We start from the raw sequence: 24,499 nt of genomic DNA on the forward strand, positions 1-24,499 counted from the left end.
TTCAGGTTATTTTGAAGTCCAATACTTGGCCAAATTCCAAAGTCCTTTTTTCTACATTTTTTAATCAGCTTCTGGATCCAGACAGATTTTGGTAATGTTTGTTTTTGATAAATCAGTTTTCTATGGACATATTGGCCCTATCTGTTCATCCTCAAGAACATGTTTTGATTAATGGTTGTTAATCCTCTCCTTTTAATTTGTCTAGGGTGTCTGAGACAATTTTTCCACTTGCTCCCTGCTTTCCCCACAACCACCGCCCGTGTTCACTTAGGCAATGGAGCTATTTGCAATAAATGTGAGAAAAAGCACTTTGGTAAACGGCATCAAAATGTCTTCTGGATTAAAACACAAAATAGATTTGTATGCTGACGATGTCTCATTTTACGGCTTTTTTACAATGTTGTTAGAGATTTTAAAACTCAATATAAACACCCTTATTTCAGCCTTCACAGAAGCTCAGTTGGGGCATATCAATCAGTTAAGCAAATAAAAATAGAAAATAAACACATCATCCACCCTAACACAGTTATAAATACACACTTAATATATGAATTCTCAGACAAAAGAAACCCACAACATTATTTCTGACTCTTCTGGGTTTCCAAGAATTGGTTATTTTAGAACTACAGCATTCTTAGAAGTTTGTCTTTACCCTGCTAAAATGGCCTCTTAACTTTACCTTTAGTCTCAACAAAGCGCTACGGTTCATTTGGACCAGGGTAGTTGGGAAACTCTGCAGAGTATTGGCACCAAGAAGGGCATGGGAAGGGAAGTGCATGGAACCATGTGGAACTCAGGCCCCACTGCGCTTGGCATAGGAACCACATCAACATAACAAAATGATGGTTCCTACCCCAAAGAACTCAGATATTTCCATTTTCCTGGCCCCTGGCCTCTGCAAGTCAGCCCCCCAAACTCCAGGCATTGATTCCTACTCTCCACTTCCAGTTTTACTTCCCTCCAGACCTTACAACTTCAACAGCACTTTCAGTGGTCCTTAGTAGGTCAGCAAGAACCAAGGAGCTTCAGAAGATTTTAAAAATCTGAAGGAGGCTCATGTGGGATTGGGAAAAAGTATCAATATATGAAATCTGTGGAAGTGAGGAGATAGTGGATAATCTGGAGAAGCAGCCTTTCTGCCTTCACAGCTAGCAAGGTCTGCCTAGGCCAGAGAAAGCCCATAGACAGGATTTATGCAGGCATTATGATGTAGGAAGTAACAAAGAAGCCCCGACAAGAGTCTAGGATCTCTGAGGTTTGTATTAGGAGTGGTCAAAAATTTTCCATTAAGACTTTTTTTATTTAAAAAGATTGACACAATTTTTCATGAAAAGTAACTTTTCTGCTTAAAAAATTGACTTCTCATCTAAAAACACCCAAAATCTGAAAAGTTTTCAGTTTTCACCCAAAACCCAGAAAAAAATTATTCAAAAATACTATGGTGCATCATGGCCCCATTTTTCTGTATGAACTGTGTTCCCCAGACAGACTACATCTCCCATTACACACTGGAGCAAGAGAGAGTCCTATGATGCACCCTGATGGGTCAGCAAAAGGGGAAACCATGGTGCATCATGGGTGATGCAGTTTGACCTGGGAACCAATCCTATAGAGTAAAAAGGGATTTGAGGCACCCAAACTACAACTCCCATGAGACACTTAGTGGTATTTATGAATCAAAGTTTTCAGCTCAAAATGTTTCATCTTTGATTTTTTATCAAAAAGTCAAAATTTTCCATGGAAAATTCAACAAACCCACTCCCCCCACACACCATTTCGCCCCATGTTTATGGAAAATTTCTGCTGGGAGAAAAATGTTTTCCAACCAGCTCTAGTTTGAATGAATACATACTCTATTGTGTGTGTGGTGACAATTGTCACATTGATATACACCTGGAATTGTAATGAAGAGTGGAGAATGTCTGCTTTCAGTATGCTATTGTTTGTAAACCAAAAATTCATAGAGGACCTGTTTTCATGTGGATTGTTTATAGTCGTTAAAAATTCATTAAAAGTTTTTGGGTAGAGCTGTTGAAAATACAGGACTTTTTGTGAATTTTTTTCAGGAAAAATGGTCCCTTTTTTTTCCCCATTCGAAAATTCCAAATTTAGACAGGTTTTGATCACTTCTACTTTGTGGTAGTTTTTGATAAGATGTAGTACACCCCTGTGATAGTTCTTGGGAAACCCAAGACTATAAGTCACCTTGTTACCCCCTACCTCCAGCATGATGGAGTCTTGCGTGTGCCTGTCTGGGTGTCACTCCCTATCACCACCAGCCTTTCAGTCACTCAAACACTTTCCTCTGGGCTATGCCAGCCCTAACTTTGCCTTGAAGGTTAACAGTAGATTCACACCAATCCTGGAGTTCCTTTGAATCATTCTGCCTGTGATAGCCAGCCTCTGATATGGCTACTCACAGAAATCCCAGATCCTCTGCTCCTGAAGGTGCAGTGTACCCCAGTTTACTAATTTTACTTTAAACCAATGCTCCCGTAAATCACACCACATTTGTGAGCACTTATAATAAAATAAAAGTAGATTTAAGAAAGGGTAAAGATGTAACTAGAAATAAGAGAAAGTGATGGAAACAAATGAATACAAAACAAAATCATTAAATGAGAACCTGGGTTTAACACATATCAGTCATTTCCTTTCCTATTTAATAAACTAAGTCCCTGCTCCCAAAGTTCAGCGTGTTTCAGAGATGAATAGTTTCACAGGAACCAGGAGCCAAACATTCATGAAAACACCCCCGCTCCACAATGCATTTTCTCAGAGAATGGTTACAGAGTGCTTCTCCCTCCTCTCTGTTAAACTGAAAACAGCCTTTTGTTTTTATTTACAGACGGGATGAACCTCTGTTTTGTTGCAGAGTTCCTTTTTTAATGTGAAGTGGGTTTGATTGTTTGCAGTTGCCTCTGATGGTTTTTCAGTGAAAGTATTAGTATTGTGCAAGACTAACAATTGAGCCTGCATCACCAGCTATACAGGATGGAGTGATAATTCCCTCCTGCCTGAATGGGCCATCACCAATACACTATCTCTTGGTGACTAATTTTTACTTCAAAGTCATAAAGCATACTTTCAATATAAATGCACTATTCCTTAAAGATTTCATGTATACACATCTCACAATGATTATGAATCTTGACAAGTTAATGAGCTCTCTGTAGATACCTTACATCAGGGATCGGCAACCTTTGGCAGGCGGCCCGCCAGGGTAAGCACCCTAGTGGGCCAGGCCGGTTTGTTTACCTGTCACGTCCGCAGGTTCGGCCGATCGCGGCTTCCACTGGCCACGGTTCACTGCTCCAGGCCAATGGGGGCTGTGGGAAGCAGCGGCCAGCACATCTGTCGGCCCGCGCCACTTTCTGCAGCCCCCATTGGCCTGGGACGGCGAACCGCGGCCAGTGGGAGCCGCGATCGGCCGAACCTGCAGATGCGGCAGGTAAACAAACCAGCCCAGCCTGCCAGGGTGCTTACCCTGGCGGGCCACATGCCAAATATTGTCGATCACTGCCTTACATATTACTTTACTTGGATAAATATCCTGTAAGACATGTGTTTTGTATAAGTGAGTGTGCCAAGTCTGAGGTGAGAGTTGTTTGCAAAGAACAACAAACCCTTTGCCAAGGGCCTCAATGTCACAAACCCTCCACTCCAAAAAAAGGTTGATAATATTTACATCTATTGCCAAATTTGTTCAAATGACCTCAAATTTAGGGAAAACAAAACAAAAACAGACATACTTAACACATTTAAAATCTGCAGTGGAGAGGGGGGTGTTTGGGGTGTTTTGTTTGTTTGTTTAGAATTTTAGAGTGGTCAAAAATTAGGCTTAAAAGTAATTTTTATCTGTAACTGTGGAGAGGTCACCACATCAGCAATAGGGCTAGCTGGACACTAAGAATTCCATTTTATGAAAAATGTCATCGTTTCAGCATTTGGTTTCATACTGCATGGGGACAAAACCAAGGCCTTTTGAAAATTTTCACAAAAAGCCAGAGAAGGATTCAGCAATAGTCTGGTTATGGCAATTCCCTGGGATATGCGAGACTCAACTTCAAGTCCCTGGTTTGAACCAGGTGGGGTAGAGACTTAAACCTCCTCTCCCATGTTGTGAGTGAGTGCCCTAACCAACTGACTATTGTTGGCTGGTTGGTCTCTTGTTTTAACCAGAACTTCCATCCTGGACCCAAGAAACCTTCAACAAGAGTTTTGTTGAAACTGATATGGCTCTGTGAAAAGTTTTGGTTTCAACATATCAGCATTTTCCGACATGAAAAAAATCAAGAATTCCTGACCAGCTCTAATGAGCTCTACTCCAGTCTAATCTAATAACTAAGGAACTAGGAAGGGTTGTTGCTAGCGTTTGCTGGAACACTAATTGTGGAGTTACACAATGGAAATATTTGATATTCAATTATTGTGTAATTACTAGTGCTAATTAATGTTTTGAAGATATGATGAGTGATATTTGTTGGGGCCATTTAAACAAAAAACACCACCAGAGTTTAAGAGAGTGCATTCAAATATATAAAAGCAAATGCTCAGGAGGTAAGCCCTAAGAGTAAGATTTCAGAAAAGGTAATTATAATAATTACTCATTGCACCTCATACATTGCATGACACTATTGAAGGTCAGGGTGTTACAATATAGCAAGTGTTCGAGTAAAATGAAATGCTTATTACTACATGGGAGTTTATAATCACTTCAGTAGAGTGTGGAGCAAGACTATTAGCCTCTTTTTAGAAGTGGCCTGATAGAGTAATGGTGAAGGAGGGTTTTTGTTTGTCTGTTTGGTTTAAGTGACCCTTTAAAATAGTAACTTTTTCTGTACACTGGAGCAAAATAGATTAATTAGAAATGTGCACCTGTCCAGAAACCTGCTACCTGCTGTTATCTTGGTGTGATGAACTAACATTCTTTGGTCCTAGTCCCAACGTGATTTCAGGCTGAATAAAATTTCTAGAAGCTGGATTACCAAGATTGACATTTCACGAACATCCAGTCAGTATTTCCAACCCTGCAATATCATTCCTGATATGTAAGGGTAGCATTTCATAACTGTACGAAAACCGGGTAGCATTAACTGTATTTGGATAATGGAATGAGTACTAGAGCTGTGCAAATGATCAATTTGTCTGTTCACTGGCCAAACAAAATGTTTAATTTGAAGGGATTTTGGAAATGCCATTAACAAAACCACAGGCAGGGTGGTACCTGACCCTCTAGGCTAGTGCTTAGCGCACTCCTCTGGGATGTGGGAGGCCCACATTCAAGTTCCCCTTCTGACTGATTAAAAGCAGGGATTTCAATTTGGATATCCCAAATTACAAGTGAGGGCCTAACCATGGGTCTATAGGGTATGCTGGGGTGGGGCTCTTTCAGTCTCTTGCTTAAAACTGTTACACTCCTGAGTGGTACAATTTGCACATCATCCCTGGCTCAGGCCTTTGTCTAAAGTCACAGTCTAGCCCTCTGTTAGCGCGTACTGAAGGATACACAATATGTATATAAAATAGCTATTTCTATTTTATTTTATTTGTTCTTTCGTTGTGTGGTGTGCGTGTGCGAGAGAGAGAGAGAAATTGGAATACAAATAATTAAAAACCCAAGGAAGTTCCCCGATAAGGCTGACCTCCAATATTTATGCTCCACAGAATGTATTAAGGGCTAAATCCACTTATCAGATCTGCAGGGCAGGTCTCAGATAAGTGGCAGAAATAATTTATGATCTTGGCTGCAATGCAGAAAAATTGCTCCTTGGAACATTAACATACTCCAAATGGTATTTTATGCCAGACCTCCATTGCCACTTATGCATCATAGAAACTAAATTTATATATTCATTTATTTAGATTAATTATGTCAGCAATCATTACAAAAAGCACATAGCCATTTTATACCATTTCATTACAGGCAAGCAAAAATGGAAGATTTTCATCTTAGTCTCAACTACAGAAGACTTAACACAGTGGCAAAACAATAAAGAAGACCCACTTTGGGGGTGGGGGGGAATCACTGTGGGATGTATACATTTTTATATGAAGTTCTTCATAGATTTGTAGATTCTAAGGCCAGAAGGAATTTTTAGGATCATCTAGTCTGACCTCCTGTATAACACAGGCCATAGAACTTCCCCAATATAATTCCTAGAGCAGATCTTTTAGAACAACATCCAATCTTCATTTAAATATTGTCAGTGATGGAGACTCCACCATGACCCATTGTAAATTGTTCCAATTGTTAATTACTCTCAGTTAAGTATCAGAGGGGTAGCTGTGTTAGTCTGAATCTGTAAAAAGCAACAGAGGGTCCTGTGGCACCTTTAAGACTAACAGAAGTATTGGAGCATAAGCTTTCGTGGGTAAAAACCTCACTTCTTCAGATGCAAGCAGAAGCTTGAATCTGAAGAAGTGAGGTTTTTACCCACGAAAGCTTATGCTCCAATACTTCTGATAGTCTTAAAGGTGCCACAGGACCCTCTGTTGCTTTTTACTCTTAGTTAAAAATGTACACCTTAATTCCAGTCTGGATTTATCTAGCCCAATTTGAATATGTCTTGCACATACTACTTTGAGTAACAGCTCATTTTGGTGCCACAAATGGGTGATACTTGGGAAAGAAGCACCATGAATGTTTTCGCCAATCAATAGATTATTTGCTATATTTGTTACATTTGAGAATGAACTTGTTTCATATTTGGCATCTCATAGTGAGTTGCTTTGTGCCCTCAGTTCCTTTTGTCATCAGTGGAAACTGAAAAGAACTGGGCACCTTACAGGGCTGGGCATAGTATTGTTCACCTTCAACTCACATCATTTTCAGCCAGAATTAGGGCCACTATTCCTTGCAAGAGGCAATCAGCTCCCCCCAGGATTGAAGCCTAAGTAACTAAATAGGGATGAGAGGAGTTTAATGCAACCACCCTTGAGACACACTACATCAGCATGAGAGAGGGGTCAGGGATATAACCATTGGTTCACATTTTGAACACCTGCACGATCTAGGTAAGTGGTTTCTTATTTTGGCATTTTAAGTGGGCAGAGCTTATTTGTGGGCCGACCTTGGTTTGGGAGCAGACCTTGGAAGAATATCTCAGACTTTCCCTGCCATTCCCAGTTGAATCCATGAGTAATCTGTAGGTAAATTGAAAGCTTGGAGTTCTTAGTTCTTACATTGTGTCATGAGAAGAACTGGATGAAATAACTGATTTTTCAGTTCACTGGCAGTTCCAAGAATTTGAAAAAAAAATAATTCAGGTCAGACAAATCAATTTTTTCAGAATTTTTGGAAGATCAAAAGAAGAAAAAAAATATTTTGGATACAAAAATTTCTGCCATTTTTAACAAAAGCAAAGGACATGATGCTCCAGATTCACAAAAGCCAAGGAGGAGGGGGCAGAAGCAGACCCCTGGCACCAAACAGTCCAGTGATCAGGACACTCACTGGGATGTAGGAGATGCAAGTTTGAGTTCCCTCTCTGGAGCAGGGACCTGACTCTAGATCTCCCACATCCAGGGAGAGTACCCTATGTACTGGGTTATAGGGTACTCAGATGTGTTTCTCTTAAACTCTGAAGCAGTTACACTTGTATAAAATACTTGAATAGCCATCTTATAATATCAAGATGCAGTTTAACAGTAGTAATTGAGCACATAGTTAAAAGATTCTCAGCGTAGGGGCTTACAATGAAAGAAACTGAATAACAGTGTCACAAACGTTTCACTATAATAATACCATAAATACCCCTAAATGAACACCAGTTAGAAATACATCTAATCTTATTTGGATAAGGAATACACTTTCTGGATATACAGCCAACATCTCTTATGATTACACATTTTGAAACTGAATCATGCAGCAAATCTGCTCAAGGATGCACAGCAAAAATATTGAATCTATTGATCAGTTTGCTCTTATTTCACACATTTCTTGCAGTACTTTTCTTTTATGTGCACACACTCATAGGTATTTAAACTTCATCTTCATTTAAAATTCAAATGTTGCCAAGCCAAAGCAGGAGAAAAATTGGAGCAGTGTCCTTTTGTTTACTCTTTAAACAATGTTTTAAAGACTAGCAAATACTTTGTTGTTAACATATTGTAATAGACAGGTTATCCTCAGAGGCTGATTACTTTTATTGATTAACACTACAGTTGATTTACTGGCCAGAGCCTTCCTCAGAGAATGCGTGATTTCTGAAGGAATAAGGTCAAGCTTGTTGAAAAACACTTGCCAAAGTGTGTCCATTAGAGCAGATCGGACAGAAAGTAGCTTCACTTGTGGCTGAGTACAGGTGAATGCACTTGATAGGGACCAAACAAAAGAAGACACATATAGGGTGGAAAAGGAATGTTTTGGGGGGTGGGAGAGGGACCACAATCAGAGTTCATATATAACTTCTAAAAAAATTACAACATCTGAACAATTGGTTTCTACTGAAGTAACACCCTTTCAAAGGACTTCATAATCTATTTGCAATTGTCACAAAAAAATAAATAAAAATAAAAATATAGTAAGGCTTTGGATACTTAAAGATGACTGAAATAACCAAGGATTTTCATATTTTTTGCAGTTTGAACATATGAACAGTGTGCTATTTATTTCAAGAAATTATACAGTAATATACAACTCAGGTGAGACAGTTAATATAACACTTGTCACCTCCAAAACTGTGGTTTCATCCCACTCAAGTTGCTCATTAAAAGTAGTTTCATTTGTCAGTTCTGTCCCCAAGGGTTTCAACTTACATAATAAATCCAATTTACTAAATCTAATGCAACTATTAATCTTTGATTATGCATGATTCACTTTGAGAAGCAGGGCATGCTGTGTTTGTCGTGCTTATTCTGGGTATAACTGCTTTTGCAAAGGGAAATCATGGCTTACTAATCTATTATAATTCTTTGAGGTGTCAACATGCATGTGAACAAGGATGATCCAGTCAATATAGTGTACTTGGACTTTCGGAAAGCTTTTGCCAAGTTGCATCACCAAAGGCTCTTAAGCAAACTAAGCAGTTATAGAATAAGAGGAAAGATCCTTTCCTGGGTCAGATGGTCAAAAGACAGGGAACAAAGGATAAGAATAAATGGTCAGTATTCATAATGGAGACTGAAATATAGTGGAGTATCCCAACGGTGGGACCTGTGCTGTTCAACATATACATAAATGATCTGGAAAAGGGGGTAAACCACAAGGTGGCAAAAATTGCAGACCATACTTAATTACTGAAGACAATTAAGTCAAAAGCTGACTGTGAAGAATTACAAAGGGATCTAACAAAACTGGGTGACAAAATGGCAGATGAAATTCAATGTTGATAATCTCAAAATAATGCACCCTGGAAAAAATAATCCCATCTATACATAAAAAATGATTTGGTCTAAAATCAGCTGTTACCACTCAAGAAAGAAATCTTGAAGTAATTGTGGATAGGTCTCTCGAAAGAGCTACTCAATGTGCAGTAGCAGTCAAAGAAGGTAACAATGTTAGGAACCATTAAACAAGGGATAGATAATGCCACTATAATGCCACTATATAAATCCATGATATGCCCACATCTTGAATAGTGTGTTCTGGTTGCCCGATCTCAAAAAAATATATATTACAATTGGAAAAGGTACAGAGAAGGGCAACAAAAATTATTAGGGGTATGGAACAGCTTCCATATGAGGTTTGATTAAAAAGACAGTTCAGCATAGAGGATATGACAGTGGTCTATAAATTCATGAATGTGTGGAGAAAGTGAACAGGGAAGTGTTATTACCCCTTTGCATAGAAACACATGAACTATCAGATCATCTGATGAAATTAATAGGCAGGGGATTTTTTTTTTTTTTTTAAAAAGGAAGTACTTCTTCACACAACACACAGTAACCACCATACTTTAGTGCTTCAAAATGACTACAATAAATAAATAGTTGCTTGGTTTTGTGGGTCAATTATTTTTTTCTTTGTTCAAAACAATATACATAACTGTAAATTTCCTTTTCAATATTGATACACCACCACAACAAAAACACAGATTTCTACTGAGTGCACTGGGACTGCAGTGGGCCTCTATTTTACATTACTATAATTACAGACCACACACTGGAACTATGCACTACAGCAGTCTGACACAGATGCACTGAATAGCATGGGGTGGATGGGAGACTACAGGGGAGCTTATTGTAAATAAATACCTCTGAAAAGATTACAATGCCAGAACAACAAGGTTCTTTCTCTCTGCAGCAAGTCATATCTTAGTGAACAATACAATGGGGCCCTCTTAAGGAAATACCAGCTAAAGGAATAAATCTTAAAAGAAAAAAAATACTTCCTGAGCACTAAGGTTAAGGAGCTTACAGGAAATTCTGTATCTTTATTTTACCAAAAGGACCCAATCCTCTATCAAACTGGATTAGATTAATCAGTGTCATTAATATGCTTTCTGTTTCAAGTATAGGATGTAACTGAGGTCTCATTGCTCAGATTCTGTAATATCTTATCCTGTGAGATTTTTATTGGACTAAGTGTAATGTATTTTAAATTACTTTAATTCTCACTGAACCTTTTTCTTTTTCTTAAGGACCAGAGCATAGTTTTTGTTTTAATTTTTCCCCTTGCTCCCAGATTAGCTCTTCTTTTCTTTATTCATTTGCCTCTGGAACAAGTGTTTATCAGAGCATTATAAGCCTATTTGATAGAAAATAGTGTGACAGGAGGCTAAAGCCTTGTCTAAAGAACTAAATTACACTATATTAACCAAAGATGTGATTTTAAACCAATTTAGTCAAATTGATACAAACTTATTTAACACTCTTATTTCAGTTTAAACCAGCATTATTTTGGTTTTGCTTAAGTCAATTAGGAGTTGGGTTAAACTGAATTGACATAATATTCTTTTTCACCAAAATAGTTCCCTATCAGGGATTTGTACGGATGTAACTAAAGCAGATTAAAAAAAACCTATTTAAATTAAGCCACTGTAACTTTCACACATAGAAAAGGACTAATACCACTTGCTTCTAGGAGTATCACTAACTTCCATCTTGATTTACCTAATAATTTGTGGGATTATGAGAGCAGCATGCTATACCCAGCAGCTGCTGCAGAGTTTCTCCAATCTTAGGTTTTACGTTTCCCAAAAACTCCACAGAGCCTTAATGACACAGGAGAAAGCCCAAGCCTGAAGGTAATAGGCAGGGTGCATGCAATATTTTGGTCCCACCTTTGAAAAAACAGTATTATTTGTATTATAGTAGTGCCTAGAGACTCTAGCAGGGGCCCGTAGTACTAGGTTTCTTACAAGCACACAGCAAAAAGACAGCCCCTGCCTGGACAAGATTAAAAACTAAGTATCAAATAAGAGACAATATGTAGAGTGGAGATGAACAACTGTTTCATTAATTTTTATCTTCACATTTCTCTTTCCCCAGTGTATTATTTTTCATACACATTTATTTAAAAGGATTTCACTGCATTTCTGAAAAATGTATTCTACAATCTGCTCATGACTGTATTAGAGAGGAATTTTGTCTACAGTTACCACTGTTATATATTTCACAGTCTAAGTATAGGTGGGAAATGATGTATCAGATATCACTTTTCCTTGTATGTTCTTTTATTTTAAGGCACAAATCCTCCCACCCTGCTCACAGCTGAAACACTGGGCTGTGAAATTGGAGCTGGATCCTACAATGCGAGATGAGGGCACTCAGTATTACTCAGAAGTGCTTGGCACGTTGCAGGAATGGCCCTTAAATGTCTCACCTGGAGCCTGAGGAAAATGAATTTTCCTACCAGGCTATAGAATAGCCACTGCTGCTGGCGTGAAGCTGCTCACATCCTGGCTGGCTTTGCAGTTGTGCCTAGTTAAAACTATCTGCTAAGAAGTCTTCCACCATGGGCCAAATTCTCCTCTCACTCTCTATTTAAGTCTGTGGACTTGAACTGGTGTAATCAGGAGGACAAATTGAGCCTCTCTTTATTAGATCCAACTCTCCCATTCTCTAATATTCCACCACTTCCTCCTAAGTGAGTGATGTAAAGCAATGAAGGGTCCTGATCCTGCAAAGTGCTAAGTGCATACTCTCAGCTCCCAGTGACAGCAATGGTATTTGTGGGCGCTTGGCAGCTCACAGACCAGGCCGTTGGTCATGCATATCTTTGCACTTACTGAAAGCATAGTTTGCTGAAAGATACTAAAGTCTCACTGTCAAAAAATGCACTTGGTTTTACTAGAAAATTTGACTGAGAATGTATTCTGTGGATTGTTATAGACAGACAATTTTTAGAACCCAATTCTGCAGACACTTCTGCATGTAATTACATTTACACATGCAAATCGTAAATTCAATGGGACTCCACTGATTTGAATGTGTTACTCCCATGCAGGATTGGATCCTATATACTGTACTAGATCACGCACAAAAAAGAATATCTGAACAGAATTGGCCCTCTTCAAATATGCTTCTGTTCAGAGCAGTTCCCTTATTACTAGAGCTCTGTGAAATAACTAATGTTTTACTTTCCAAACTGTTTGCCATGGAAATATGTAAATTTCAAAATTCATAAAATATATAGTTTTTATTTTACAAAGGCATATATTGCAAAACCAGGATACCTGGTATTACCTTTGCTCCTTGATCATCACTGTTCCATCGAGTTTCTGTAATGCCTATTGTATCAATATCCTCATTTAATCCTGGCACTCAATTTCATCCATCTTAGTATTTAGATTTCTAGCATTTATATACAAACCTTTATACATTTTGTCAATATTTAGTTGTCTGCCTTCATGTGATGTAATTGAATGGGGCTCTTTTTTGTTTGACTGATTCTCTTCAGTTCCTGCCTATACTTCATCAATTCCTATTGTCTCCTGTTTAATAGGCTATAGATTATCCGATTTAATAAATCCTCCCCCAGGCACATCTCTGTCTGAAATGTGTGCTCCGCCACACCTGTCAGCTTTCCCCTAGCCCTTAGTTTAAGGTCTCTCTATGACATCTTTAATTTTACATGCCAGCAATCTGTCTCTGTTTCAGTTTAGGAGGAGCCCATCATTCCAGAATAGCTCCTCCTTTCCAAAAGGTTCCCCAATTCCTAATAAACCTAAAACCCTCCTCTGAACACCATCATCTCATCCACAAGTTGAGACCCGGGAGTTTTGACTGTGGAACCGGAACTATTTCAAAGAATGCTACCATGGAGGTCCTGGATTTTAATCTCTTACCTAGTAGCCTAAATTTAGCCTCCAGGATCTCTGTCCTATCCTTCCCTATGTCATTGGTATTTACCATGACCATGGGCTCCTCCCCAAAACTGTACATAAGTCTGTCTAGATGTTTTGAAAGGTCCACAACCTTTGCACCCTACAGGCAATTCACCATAAGGTTCTCTCAGTTATTACAAACCTATCTATATTTCTAATAATCAAATCCCCCATTACTATTACCTTTCTCTTCCTAATAATGGGGGTTCCCTTCTGGAGACCACATCCTCAATGTGAAAGGATATCATGACATCATCTGGAAGGAGGGCCCCAACCATGGGATCATTTCCCTCTGTGATGGGTTTGGTCACAGAGATCCTCTTGGGACTGTCACCTGATGTGCTGAAATTACATCTGAGCCCATTTTCCTTGCCAGCTTGGGACTTCCAGAACCCTGTCTTGTTGAGCCAGACACACTAGCCTGATGCAACACAGACCCAGAGTCCAGGCCATGACCCCAAAGCTGCAGACTTTAACCAGAAACTGCTCAGCAGGTCATCTTTCTCCAACAGCCAAACACCCAGTTCCCAATGGGATCCAAACCCAAATAAATCCATTTTACTCTGTATAAAGCTTATACAGGGTAAACTCAAATTGTCCACCCTCTATAACACTGATAGAGAGATATGCACAGCTGTTTGCTCCCCCAGGTATTAGTCATTTACTCTGGGTTTACTAATAAACAAAAGTGATTTTATTAAGTATAAAAATTAGGATTTAAGTGGTTCCAAGTAATAACAGTCAGAACAAAGTAAATTACCAAGCAAAATAAAGCAAAAAACATGCAAGTCTAAGCCTAATACATTAAAAAAAATGATTACTGGTAATATCTCACCCTCAGAGATGTTCTAATAAACTTCTTTCACAGTCTAGACTCCTTTCTAATCTGGGCCCAATTCTTTCCCCTGGTACAGTCCTTGTTAGTTCCAGCAGCCATCTCAGATTGTAACTAGGCATTTTCTCATGACTGGCAGCCCCCTTTGTCTTGTTCCTCTTTTATAGCTTTGAGCCCAGGGGGGACTCTTTTGTCTCTCTGGGTCCCCAACCCTCCTTCTAAATGGAAAAGTACCAGATTTAAGATGGATTCCAGCATCATGTGACATGGTCACATGTCCTGTGAGACCCCAGCCTCCATTATTCCTGGGCTGGCCCACAGGTACACAGGAAGGTTTGCAAGTAAACAGAGCCATTTACAGTTCACTGATTCTGAGGCACCCTTAATGGCTTCCACTTAATGTTTAGTAATACAAGTATATATCTTATTCTCCTAACTCCAGACATAGAAATAATACATGCAAACAAATAAGATGAACACACTCAGTAGATAACAAGCTTTCTAATGATACCATACAAGGGGTATTTAGTGTAAAGCATATTCCAGTTATGTCATATTCCTAAGGATATTCCCATAAAGCATATGGAGTGCAAAGTCACACCCTCCACTCAGCTTGCTGTTCTCCTTCCCCGAGACATTCATCCTCCTCAGCAGCACAGTGGCTGTCAGGCTGGAGGTCGGACTGCTCTACTATGTACTGGAAAGTCTTGTCTATGTAGTTCTCTATTGCCCTTAGCTCTTCCAGTTCAGCCATTCTGGTCTCAAGAGCCTATACTTGGTCTCCGAATCCCATAAGTTGCTTGCACCGAATGCACACATATGCTACCTGTCCCTGAGGCAGGTAATCATCCATGCTATATTCAGTACAATAAACTGAATAGCCCCCATTCTGATGATGGACTTCTGCCTACATTATTATTTGTATTTGTTTTGTTTGTTGTGTTTTTTTTCCCTGGGGGACGATATTGGCCTAAGTTGAGAGAATGTTTAGTAGATGTGTTTGGTTCTCATGCTCCCTCTCTAATCTCCCTTGCAACATTCCCTGTTTGCTGCTCCTCTGGTTGCTTAGGAGCTGGCTTTTTAAACCCCTGTTGTTTAAAAAAAAAAAAAAAAAAAAAAGGATATCTCCATTAATTTTTATCTCCTAGAACTGGAAGGGACCTTGAAAGGTCATTGAGTCCAGCCCCCTGCCTTCACTAGCAGGACCAAGTACTGATTTTGCCCCAGATCCCCAAGCAGCCCCCTGAAGGATTGAGCTCACAACCCTGGGTTTAGTGAACCAATGCTCAAACCACTGAGCTATCCCTCCCCCCATTAACTCCAGCCCCTTGTCAAGGGATTCTAAAGGGATTGGGGCTCAAAGGATTGCAGGGTAGAGCCTTATTAGGAAGATCTCAGCCTTGCCTAGCATGCCACTAGGCTCAGCATACAGCCCCCCCAAGCACACAATAAAATTCAGTCATGGAGGCACATGGCAAGCAAACAAGCAAGCACACAACAAACAAATTAACAGACAACAAACTCACTCCAAGGATCATGTTGGGGTGCTCCTCCTTCACCTGCAGACCTCCCTTGCAAAACTCCTGTTTGAGACAAATGAGCTAGCAAAGAGGACCTGCAATGCTGTAGGGCATCCACTATCATAAAATCTTCATAATAGCTGGAGCTCTCTTACAATTGAGACATCCTTATTTAGTTTAATCAGCAGAACTCAAATAGTCTACTGCTAAATTCACAGTGGGCTGGAAGACCTTATTGAAAATGCTTTTGCTTGTTACAGCAACTCAAATGATCCGCTAAACTTTAGAGCTGACTTCACAAAATGACACCTGAAAGAATCATCTGAAAGACTCTTCAGCTAGTTTAATCTTTCTACTTGGGAAGCAGCTGTGGATGTAAAATGCTGAAGTGTTGTATCTGTAACCTAGGTCAGCCAACTGAGATAAAACAATTTTCCCACAGCAAACATTAACTTCAAAAACCATTATGGCTCCATTTCAATCCATCTAAGACTATTCTCTGAAAGCCTGGTGCATTAGAGAAACATCTTAACTTAATTCTAGGCAATAGAATTCATGATGTGATAGCTTTGTATAAAAGCTCCAAACAATCAGGTACAGTATGACTACTTGTTTGTCACTCATGGATTTAAAAAAAAAATGATAATACATAAAAAGCCTGTTTCCCACCTGCACAAACTATTTTTTTTCTTCAAATATTTTTGGTTCCTGCTAATAACAAAATAACTTCAAGTTCTACTAAATGTTTTGCAGCCCTTATGATTTAAAAAAAAAAATCATTGGAACATCAGTTTGGTACCTTTCCAACTAAGTGCATAGAATCGTATACAGCTTTCCACAGAGCTACAAGCTGCTAAAGTATAGAGATATGTGCAGAGTGAGAACATACTAATAAACACCCAGAGGGTTTAAAATTTTGAGCACCAACTTAAATAGTTAAACCCATCAGTGTCACATCACCACAGTTCAATGCATTCTTTTAACACATCTGCTCTCTTCAGCCTGCTCTGGAGGTCCACCTCCAACACACCTTTCCAAACCATTTCCTTTTCCAGCACCTGACCATTGACCTCTGAAATACTTTGATGAGAGGTTCCCTCAGTCTCTCCTGTTGCATCTATTCCACTGTTGATTAATAATTAGAGGGTAATTAGAGCAGGGGGATTGGACCCTGGGTCTCTCCCTCTGAGATGTGTGCCCTAACTACTGGACTACACTCTCTCTCTCAATGACTATTCAAGTATTTGAAAGGCAAGGTGGGTGAAGAAATATCTTTTATTGGATCAACTTCTGTTGATGGGTGAGACAAGCTTGTGTGTCTACACAGAGTTCTGAAAGAGCAGGGGGGACGGGACCTGGGGTCTCCTCCTCCCTGATGGGTTCCCTAACCACTGGGTTACAGAGTCTTTCTTGGTCCAGTTATTATTCCACTATGGAAAAATACTTGAATACGCAGTATTGTTGTAGCCATGTTGATCTTAGGATATCAGAGAGGCAAGGTGGGTGAGGTGATATCATTTATTGGACCAACATCTTTTGATCAGAGAGAAAAGTTTTCGAGAGGCTCTCTAATATCCCCAGGTTCAGTCCCCCCCTGCTCCAATCCCTCTTTCATTATTCATCCAAAATGGAACAGCTTCAACAGGAGAGATGAAGGGGAACCACATCAAAATATCCCATAGTGCAATGGTTAGAGAACTCAGGGGAACTGAACTTGGGTCTCTTACATCTGAGGTGAGTGCTCTAACCACTGGGATAAAAATTGTAAGTGGGCAGTAGCATCACCATCTCTTCTTCCTGTCATTGTCTGTGGAGCAAGGCAGATGCCTAACTCATTCCTGCAAGAAACTACTAAGGTGCCAATAATGGTTGGTTCCCCTTCATAAATCACTAAGCAGTGATATGCGTTTATCTCTAAGGGAGGCACACACACGACTTTGGTAAGTATCTCCCATTGGCTAGCTTTGGCAGCTCCCTAACTAGCATGCTGGCATTGTGGATTGCATTCTCAGGTGCCTCTCTTTTCTCACTCATTGTATAGTGAGTCTGAGCACCTAACTCAGGCTTTGTGGATGCCAGTGTTGTTCCTGTAATTTTTATGGGCATCTAAAAGTGATGCTCAGCATTGCAACATTTAAGTCCCTTCGTGGATCCTACCCCATGTTCCTGTATTATATACAGTGACTTTGCTAATAGTTGCTGAGACTCTGAGCATGCCTATGATGAACAAAGTATTTCCAGAAGCCTGAATATACTTGGTCTGAGTTGAGTACTTATGCAGTTAATACAAGAGTTGTGCCTTCTTTCCAACCAACCTCCTTGAGTGATTACTGATTGGGTTGTTCCAGCCCTGTATGTAGGTACCCGAGAAATAAAAAACAAACAAATGCCAAATTCAGAGTGGACTTCCCACTGGGAACTGACCTCATGCAGGCCACAAACAGAGCAGACTGGTATGCTTTGAAACAAAGGTGGGAGGGGTCATCCTGCAACTGAGGCATCCCCAAGCTCCTAGGCTCTGAGCAGTAGCCCACAGCTTCACATTCTGACATGAAAACATGCAGAAAAGAGGTTTTAATTTGATTTTTCTGCAACTTTTCCCGTTTCCCTAACCAGCCATGCTGTCCCATCTGGGAGGTCAGTCTAGTGTTGGCAAGAATCATGAAAGGGAAGTTTCCTGTAAAGGGAAACAAGACTGCAGTTTTGCAGGAACACTATACAGCCTCACATTGTAAATAAGCACTTGAATCTCCAAAGCACAAGTCTTAGGGTAAGCAGTTGTGTATTACTGTTTTGGAGAGGCAGCCAGGCTAGCAAGGGAAACAGGTGTGCAGAAGACCTTGAGAAGTTCCTGGTCAGTTTACATGCATCTAACAGCGGAAGGTATGACAACTGGCCCTGGGAGGAGCTACAACCCCTCGCCAGCTGTGTGTGGCAGAGGACAGGGTCACCTATTCAAATCCTTTCTCCCCCTTTGGAAGAGAGAGGAGAATTGAATGTGGGTCTTACATCCCAAGCAACTGCTCTAACCACCGGGTTAAAAGTTGAAAGGTGTACACCACATCTCTGACTCCCAGATTTTGAAGGATCTGATCTGTTAGGCGACCTTTGAGCATGCCTACCAGATTGGGCTCTGCCCACAATTTATATGACCAAATTCCCATCTTCCCTCTCTTCATGAATCACTCTGGAGTTTCTGTGGGAGATGAGCTGCTGGACAACTAGAGGGAGGCAGCAGTACACACCATCAGAGGCAGAACCAGGCACCAAGGAATTTCTACCTTGAAATTTTGATAGCTAGTGAGTTTAGGCACCTAAAGGCTCAGCAGGAGTTTTATAGATCTCTGTGGAGACTAAATTGGGGAACAGGCACCTAAACCTAAGGCGTAGGCACCAAATTCTGGGTTTTAGGCACCAAGTGCCTTTCTGGATCTGAACCATGATGCCTACCCTATAATACAGTCCCCGTGCTTTTGTGGCTCACTCACTCCACACACTTAATTCTCAACCCCTTAGTACAGATGAACACCTAGAGCAGTATCACAGGAAAAGCTCTGAGTTCAGTTAACTGAGCACTCCAAACACATTGGAATCGTTAACACAAGTCTTTTCTCTTTGGTTATCACTACAGCTCCTCTCCCTAAACTCCACCTTGCTGCTTCCCCCACACCTCCCCCTTCACTTCCCTTACACCAGTCAGAATTCCACTTCTCTGTTGTGAAAGACTGGCATGCAACTTCAGCTACTTCTCTAAGGCCTGGTCTACACTGGCGGGGGGAGGGGAGGGGAGAAATCGATCTAAGTTACGCAACTTCAGCTACATGAATAACATAGCTGAAGTCGACATACTTACACCTACTCACCGCAGTGTCTTCACTGCGGTGAGTCAACTGCTGCCACTCCCTCATTGACTCTGCCTGCGCCTCTCGATGGGAGAGTGCTCGGGGTCGATTTATGGTGTTTAGACTAGATGCCATAAATCGACTCCCGCTGGATTGATCGCTGCCCGCCGATCCGGCGGGTAGTGTAGACATACCCTAAGATAGACAACACAGCTGTAGCTGCTAGATATAGTCAAGACAGCCAGCAACACTTCAGGGTCCACCTGCCCTGCCTACCTCACTGCGGTTTCTCCAGTGCTTGCCCATCTATCTCACACCTGCTGCACACTAATCCTAGATATATTAGCTAATGCATGAAATACAGCATTAGTCCACTTTTTCAGGTCAGCTAGGGAGCATGTTTTCTTTCTTAACAAACTTTTCTGTGTATGGACAATCTTATAGAGCTTGTGGGGAACCAGATACTACTTTATTCCTTCCCTTCTCTGGATGTCTGACTCACTCCCCCCATCCTAAAGAGCTCAGCTTGCTCATGACAACTACAGGAACACAGTAACATGATGGTAGATGCTGTCTCACAGCTTCCTTATCTACCCACCTAGTCCCCCGTTTACTCAGCATGACCGTGTTACACCATGGAGAAAAATAAGTACTGTTTGTGTGGGTGAAACTTTTATTTTTAAAAATAATCTTCCATGATATAGCTTAAAAACAACTGTGCAGAATTTTCCTATGTTGCATTTGCACATTTCTTCATCAACTTACAGCTATAACATTTTTCCCTTTTCTTCTCTTTTTCCCTTTTTAAAAAATATGATATTAGAATTGTGTCTGTGCAAAACCACAAAGTTTTAGTGCTTAGTAACATTAGGACAATACCTTCGGATTCTTCATTATAGCCAACGTGGACACTAGAACCTGATGTCTCATTTTTAACATAGATGATAATGATTGTGTTCATTTTCAATTTCCATTCAAGACACAATCATGGCTATTAATAGTGATCTATCATTCTCTTACACTACAATTCAAAGGCAATAGTTGTCTATCCATTAATCTAGAGTAAGAAACACAAAAAAAATGCCATCAGCCCATCTCCATGCTGATACATCCTTTGGGATCACTCTTTTAAAATCAAAGTTTCTCTTTACAGCTGTAACAAGTCCAGGTAAATTAACTGATGCAATTGTTTGCACTAACAAAAGCAAGTTTTTCAGTGTGTTGGTTGGAGCAGCATCTCCAGAAATGACAGTACAACATGACAAGTTTAATGTCACTGCCCTCTGCAGGCAGCTAATCACTTGAGATGTAGGTGCATTGAGTCTTAGCATTCAGGGGCCTGATATTCCATATTCATTCATTGTCTTTAAAACTATTTTAGAAGTAGCATAAAATATATTAAACTCATATGGAAAGATAATGTTGCAGTTTGAGACTTCGATTCAAGGTAGGCTAAACCCTATGCTGTGGAAAACATCTATTCCACTGGCTACATCAAGGAAAACTCTGCATTTTAATCACACTTATTTGAAGTCGGATGGTGAACATATATTAGCACAGCAAGTATTTAAACTATTTGGATTTTTAAAAAAAAATGTTATACATCATAGATTACAATAGGTCATTATTTCTGCTCCACAAATAATGGATTCAAAAGTACATGCCAACAAGGTTTCTAGGCTAAGGTCCAGCAGAATTGGGCACAGTGCAGGACCTGTAATGAGCAGGAGCAAAGGTGACTTTATGTCTTAGAGCTGCTGGTACTTCTGAAAACCAGTAACCCCCAAAGGGTTATACCATCCAGGAATTGCCGGAGTACAGCTTTGCTCTGGCCACATCCCTATGTGAAAAGTGAGTGGCTTGGAGCCAGAAAGGGGCAAGGATATGGCCCGAAGTCCATCTATGCCTTCGTTATAAGGATAAAGGATTAATTTATTTTTATACACCAAGCCACTTATGATAGTCCTGGTCTAGATCCTTTGTTCTTGCACATTCACTGTTTGTGGGAGGGTTGGGGTTTGAAGAGAGCAGTATATTACTATTATCATGGTAGACTTTTTAATAAGATTTACCGAGACTGCTTTTGTTGACTGCTTATACAACAACAACATCATCAAATACCCTAAGGTAAAAGCATAAATATTTAATCAATGTTCTTATCCAATTGCCACTAATTCTCAAGTATTAGAAACTTTATTAAGCTTGTCTCTTTTAGCAAACATTATTAGAAACTTTATTAAGCTTGTCCCTTTTAGCAAACATTACATTTTTCCCTTTTACTTCAGTTATTTATAGACAAACCCGTCTTACTGAGATGCATCCTAAATACTGAAAACATAATTTAAAAGGCTTAGACTCTCAAACACTTTTATGGTAGAGCCTTTGTTAAGTTAGACCAAAACAAAACCATTGTCAGCAATTTCTGAAAGTTATTAAATATAGTTTCTCTGGTATATAGCAGACATTTCCTTAATTGGGGTAACTGGTATAGTTCCTAACTTGGTTCTTCATAACCTGATCAATATTTAAGTTATCATGCATCTTACTCAGGGAGCATTATAGAAATTTGCTTTCCCCAGAAGAGAGAGGTTTTCTTGCTGTGTATGGCCTGAACATAATAATTAAAAATCTCTACTTCTTCCTGCTGGAGTTTTTATCTTTATAAATTGTTATTCTAATAGTAATTGCACTAGTGTTCCCACAAGACATGTACGTAGGTCTGAAAATGCCATCAAATCAGAGACCTTATTTTGTTCTCCTTTCTTTCTTGTAGTCTGTCCCTTTCTTTCTGGTAATCATAGCATGGGGTCAAACAGGCAGTAGCAAGGCTACAACCATTCCATGCTGAAGTGTTTATTTCATGAAAAAATATCCAGTCACAAATCATAAAAAATAGAATATATTTTTAAAACAGAAAATTACTACATTGTAAATAAGTCCCTCTAGTTGGTCAAAAGGCCTTTAGGCCATTCCTGTGTAAACAAAAACAGGTCTTAGGGAAACTACATCTGGGGAACTCCTCTCCAGACCAAAGTCCTCCTAATTGTCTGTGAGTGCTCAAAGAGAGAGTTTTTATAATTGCAAGCAGAGGTCAAACAGCCCACAGGTGAGCTAAGGCATCCTATTACTCCACTCAAATTAGGCCCAACAATATGCCTCATAAAATTCTACCCCACAGCTTTGTCAGTTCCTCTGGGTCACAGGTGGTTACTGTACCACAGTCATGAAAGATCCTAGGTATTATGCCCCGGGCAGATCTGGGAAGAATTCTGTAGTAAGCAACTTGAATAATCTGTTCAGAAACTATCTCATATTTCATGGGATCGGGCATTTCTTTATCTGCTGTTATTCCAAGAAGCCATATGCTGTGTCCTCTGCTTTGGATTTTCAGCAATTCTTCCCACCCCTCATACTAAATTAGCTTTTATCAGAGAATCTACAGCACAGTATCTGTCCCAAAGAAAACAAGCAACATGCAAAGACTAGGGAGAGAAATGCAATCAATCATTTACAGTCTTATACATAGGTACTCTCTTCTTCTTTTTGTTATTACATCAGTAAATATGTATTGACATACCCTAACCTAGTCTTGCCCAACTGCTTCCTTCAATTTTTATTAAAATATTAGATAATTACTTTTAGGTATCATGGCAGATGAAAGTTTGTAGAAGGGTTTTGAAGGAGGAAAGAGTAATGTCCATATGAGATGCCTAATTTACTAGCTTGATTTTAAATTTAGTCTAGTACCTTTATCCCAATATTTTGTGTGAAAGTTGTCAGATACATGCATACAAATATTCTAATTTGCCTAGAGTCACATTCCCATATTTACAAATCAGTTCAAGTTTGACTGAAACAGAGTCAAGGTTCATAGACTCTAAGGTCAGAAGGCACCATTGTGATCATCTAGTTTCTTCTCCTGTATAGAAGAAGACTCATGAGAATGATTAAAGGATTAGAAAACCTGCCATATAGTGATAGACTCAAGGAGTTCAATTTATTTAGCATCACATAAAGAAGGTTAAGGGGTGACTTGCTTACAATCTATAAGTATCTACATGGGGAATAAATATTTGATAATAGCTCTTCGGTCTAGTAGAGAAAGATTAATACAAACCAATAGCTGGAAGTTGAAGCTGGACAAATTCAGACGTCAATTTTTAACAGTGAGAGTAATTAAACTTTTGAACAATGTATTCAGAATTAAACCTTTGAACAATTTATCCAGGATCTTGGTGGATTCTCCATCACTGGCAGTTTAAAAAAAATATATTTTTTTTTCTAAAAGTTCTGCTTTAGGAATTATTTTGGGGAAGTTCTATGGCCTGTGTTATACAAGAGGCCAGACTAGATATTCATGATGGTCCTTCCTGGCCTTTGAATCTCTGAAACCAAGGACAGCACACAGATCACCATCTGCTATTGTATCTTGAATTTCATTGTGGTGGGTGCAGTAAAAGTGTCTAGACGGAATAAGGATAAAGAGACAGCAAGTGAATTGTTATTGAAAGAGGAAATTTTAGTGTCTGAGAAATAGGTATAGAAGCTGTTTACTTGTAGAAGATTGAATGTGCTATCTTATTAAGAATCCCCACACGAAGATAAATATATTTTTTTCATTTAGTGATTGAGTCCTTAAGTGTCTCATTGTTTCTTTAGTGTTGTTTAATATTTGAGGTTTCTTACTAAAGAATTTTACATATAAAGAGAAACACACACCAGATTCTACTGGTCTGGTTTAGTTTGTCAAAGCCTGTGTGACTATGTACTTCAAGATCAGATTCAAATCGCACTGGTTAAAGAGCTATCTGACAGCAGACTGTACATTTCTGTTTTGCATTTGAATTGAATTGATTTGATTTAGGAAGAAAAAAATGCAGCTATTTAAAGTTTCCAATTTATTTAATAGAAGAATCACGTAAAGGGACACTCACAGAGTTTTGTAATCCCAGAATTTGGTCTATCTTCTTTTCCTTATGCCTATTTGCAAAGTTTGTGCATTTGTTGGTATGTACAGTTTTATTGTCCATA

The sequence above is a fragment of the Malaclemys terrapin genome, chromosome 6 (genome assembly GCF_027887155.1).
Source record: "Malaclemys terrapin pileata isolate rMalTer1 chromosome 6, rMalTer1.hap1, whole genome shotgun sequence".
NCBI lineage: Eukaryota > Metazoa > Chordata > Testudines > Emydidae > Malaclemys > Malaclemys terrapin.